Source organism: Lactuca sativa, chromosome 5, assembly GCF_002870075.4.
Source record: "Lactuca sativa cultivar Salinas chromosome 5, Lsat_Salinas_v11, whole genome shotgun sequence".
Lineage (NCBI taxonomy): Eukaryota > Viridiplantae > Streptophyta > Magnoliopsida > Asterales > Asteraceae > Lactuca > Lactuca sativa.
In genome coordinates, this window is record NC_056627.2 from 62,630,490 (window position 1) to 62,635,536 (window position 5,047).

Here is a 5,047-nt window from a genome sequence, read left to right on the forward strand (position 1 = left end):
CTGAAGTTGATTTTTGCTTAAAGAAAATATTTATGATATTGGTTGGTTGATATGATATCAGGTAGGCAAACTACATAATATTTTTTTTATTGGTAGCTGATGAAAATGAATTTTGTAAGGGAACTGATGGTGATGAACAAAGGTAAACGGCCTGAGGTCTTATTGTCTTTAATCCTATCTTAGCCATGTAAAACAGTCACTTTCTTTTTTCCCTCATGTTTCTGTTCTTTGATTGTGATTGGAGAAAATAAGTTAAAGTATTTTTGTTGTTGTACATCTAAAATCTATAGATGTTGTTTCCGATGTGCTTTTTTGGGGAAAAAATTAACCTATTTGATATATTGTTATAGGTTAAAACTCATGTTGAAACAGAGACCCTAACAAAGTAAGGTATGGTCTCACATTCCTATTATGTGTCACATAGCTGCTACTTTTGTGTTCAATTATTTATAGTCATACATTATTATGTGGATTTATTAAGTTAAAGAATCTTATTTCCTGTTTTTGGGTTCATATGAATGTTGCAACTTTCAGGTATCTATTTCTTTAAAAGGTTTGGGTTTTGTTGCCCTTCCTCCTATCCTAGCCAGGTTTGAGGCCTTTTTGCCCATCAGTTGACTTGACTAGAGGAAGGAGAAGCTTGATAATTAATGGTAGTTTAACAAATTAGTGTGGTTAAGCAAGCTAATTTTTTTCTATTTTTATAAAATTATGTTTTTATCTCATGTCTTATAGCCCAATATAAGATTGTTTAGTTTGAGATGAAAATTATAGACATTGAAAGCAAGCATCTTGGCATACATGAAGCAGAGTAGCATGTGATTGTTTGGATGCCTTATATGAATTTGCAAAGATCTCAACATATTGGTGACATAGGTAACTAGCTCTTCACTAGATTTGTCTGTTAACACCACTAATATCTATATTTGTAATTTTTTATGTGTGATTGTTGTCAATAATAAATTGTGGGTCATTTTAACAGGTGCTTTGATTGTGTACTCCTAGTTGATTATGGAGCTGATGTGTCATTACATCATTGACTGCAGTTGGCGATATGCTTGCCAATGTGTGGAAGAAGATCTGTCAAAAGATTGTTAAGGCAATTAACCCGTTTTTTTCAAGTGATAGAGTAAGTTAACTATTGTTTGTCTTTCTTTGATTACAAACTAATTAGTATCTTTGATTTGTCTTTCACTAGAACCATATGGATTCAAAGTTTTATGAGATTCAACATTACAACTTTCATATTTAAACAAAAATTTACATAATGATATTTAGTTTTCAATTTATGCCCTTTGAATTGTTTTTCCCTAGAGTTTGATTATTACACATACCTTGTATAATATGAAACACATCCTCCTATTTATGCAGTCATTACTAATCGTATTGCTTTTACATACAATATAAAAAAAAGTTAAATGCAAGTTGAGTTTTGTGTTTGGAGATCTGTTACATGGTGCTAAACCAGATCTACACTATTATGATATTTCAAAAACAAAGTGTATTTGGAGATTTACAATAGATCTACCTGTAGCTGCTGAATTCCTAGGGTAACACTTGAATTATACATTGTAAATTTGTTAATCAATAGTGTTGGTTAAAAATCATACATACTTCATGGGTTGAGGTTGGAGTTGGGTTCATGGTTAAGTCACGGGAATCTTCCCAAACATGGACAAAGTTGTTCCTACTTAATGTAATATGTAATGGTCTGACTAGATTTAAGTGGTTTTACCGATTTTGTTTTTTTTTCTTAGTTGAAAAAAAAGCTCACTTTGCCTCGTGTTGTGCAATTGAGGCGTCTTCCTCAACTGATGGTCCAAAGTACCGCCAGGTAATGGTTCTTATTTGAACCAAAAAAATATTTGGTTTTTATTGCCAAAAAAATCATTTTTGCAAAGCTAATTATAAGTCATCAGGTAATTGGGCAAGTAGAGTGAACAAATTAATTTGGTTGAATTTCTATCCTTTTATGATAATGTTATGAACTCACTTAATTTAATGAGTAACCACAACAAGAACAACACAATGTAAAGAACAGAATGCAATTCCTTAACTATTACTCAACAGAATCAAGAGCAAAAGGATAGTTTAGCTAATTCGAGATAGCCACTCTCCCAAAAGGAAATAATTCCAGGTTAACAGAAAAGTTCGATATATCACTTCCTATCCCACTACCCTCTTATACTATCAATCATAACAACTAAATAATATAAAATACCCATAATGCCCCTGTACCAACAAGATGCTCTTTATTTGATGATTACCCCAAACTACCCTTTCTCTAAAATAAGGTGACCATAGTAGGTGCATAACAGATAAATACAATATGCATTTGTGAAAGCCCTTGTAAACCTTTAATTGCATTTGCAAGCTTCCATAGCCAGTTCTCAAACTCTTGAAGTGGAAGCAAGGCTTGAAAATCTATTTTTTTTCCTAATACTAAATGGATATGTCAAGGGTCTCTCAAGTATTTATGATCTTTTCTTTTTATCTGCTGAACCAGGATCTTGGGCCTATTTAACATGATATTTTATCCAACGGAATTTAGCAGTTTGACCAACCGTAATTTTTTGTTTCACTCTTGACTACACCATCTTTGGCTGCAAATTCGATTTCTCTACTGGTAAGACATTATGTTCATAAAATAATATGTTGTTTATTTTTTTATGAATATTTGATGGAAGTGAGGTTTATCTCATAAGTAATAAATCAGATTGGCAAAGCATTGTTTAGATCCTCTCAACTTAGGTACAGGGAGGTTGGAATTAATAGAAAAAATATATCAATTTTTTTTTTGCATCGTTAGAAGTGAAGGTAATCCTTCATTTGTTAATCCCATGCTTCACGTTGCCTAGTGGATTTTGCCTGATTAGCTCATACTTTTTTTGTTTATTTTATGAAACTGAGAATTATGTAACTGATGTTTAATTTTGTGCATAAAACAGGGTCTCCTTACTCATTTTTGCAGTATAACTACCAAATACCCAAACTGCCCTTCACCTACCACCCAAACTAACCCAATTATTAGAGTTCGGGTTCTTTCAGTTTAGACTGAAACTAAGAAGCAGACAGTGAAGATGCCTACTTGATTTTATTGGAGTCCAGATTCTTGTAGTTTGAAGGTTGTCAAGACCTTATTGGAGGTACAATGAATTCAAACTAGAAAAGTAAAGCCTCGTAAAAGTGCCACTACTGATCCTATAAGCCTTTATGCAAAGGTGTCATGCAAATGTTTTGCTGGCATTTAAAAGGCATAAGCGATTGTAAAACTATAACTTAATGTGCAATGTGGGGATTTATATTATTTTAATTATAGTTAAGTTATTTTTATCTATAAAATGTGCATTGTGGTTTTGGATTTGATAAATACTAATATGTGGTCACGATTGTTAGAACTTTATCTCTCTCTTTCCCATGTTGGAAAGAAGAAGGTAGTATCAAACTTAGTTAACCATATCCTTTTTAATTTGTTAAGTGTTAACTAGTGAAAAAGATTCTATTATTTAGAAATTTTGATTCATGATGATATCAATGAAATACTCTTAAAAGCTTTATAAATATCTGGTATATTTTAAATAACTTCTAAATTATTTAACCGTATCCCTTTTAATGAAAATTTATGTTAATCCTTGAAATATAGAAATTAGTATGGTCTTAATACAAAATGAACATTTGAAACATGTGAGTTTGTAGCAATGGATAAAATAAACATAGAGCGTACATTAACTTTTGTTAGTATATTCTATTGGAAGCTATAATAGCATAAAACAAATCGTTAATCTTTTTTTTTTCGGTTAAAACAAATAATGACAAATAAACTGAAAGCGCCACAAATAAAATTTTAGATTAGCTTGTTTAGCCAAACAAGGAATGGAAAACCAAGTATGACCAACCCATTAAACTGAACTTTAATTGGTTTCGGTTTTTTGCACCAACAAACTAAACCTAAACTGAAAACTCTATATCTTAATTGTTGAAATAAGACTATTTGTTGAAATGAAACTATTAGCAGAACCAAATAGGGTAAAAGGGAATTGTTGAAAGAACTTATTCACTGCCGCCGCTTTGCGCGGGTAACGACTAGTATATATATATATATATATATATATATATATATATATATATATATATATATATATATATATATATTTGTTATGTCTACTAAAGAAGTTAGATTATGGGATCATTATGAACTCATTAGCTACCACAAAGTTATATTACATCTAGAGCATGATAAATGACTTAAAGCCATAAATAATGATTATGAAGCACAAATAAGTCGAGAATGTATGTAACATCAAGTTTTTAGGTATAATTACTTTTGTGGTTATGGGCATTTAAGGTTTAAAATACAAGATTTTGTGTGGTGGCCACGATGCGGTGATGATAGTTGTGACATCCTTATTTTCTCGGCCATAAAAGACCAATTTAATTATTCTTAATTTATTTCAGAGTCTCATTTTTAAAGAATTATAATGTGGAATTTGTTCCCAATAATGTGATAATATCCTTACCAAGCATTTCTAAAGAAATGCATTTCATTAATAATTTCGGGATGTCATTGTCAATATAGAAACATAAGCATAATGAAAACATTACAAGCCTTACAATATCTAATGGCCTATATTTCTTTTATTCTCTCATCAGATCTAAACATCAAGTACCTTCGTATCGATACATGTGATGCAAAGAAACTAAGTGGGTCAGGTTGGAAAACCTGGTGAGTACATAGGGATTTCAAACCGATAATGTTATAACACACACACACACACACACACACACACACACATATATATATATATATATATATATATATATATATATATACATTAAAACTTGCAAGATCATTAATGCAAATATATCATATATAATCTACCCAATCCCATCGATCCTTGCGTTTCAATCCTATAAGACATAATACATACTCTTAGATTTAGAAATGAATGACTTTACCTAATTCATACTCTCAGATCAGGAATAAATGATTGTATCTAAACCATACTCTTGGATCTGGAATTAATAACTACGTCTAATCCATACTCTC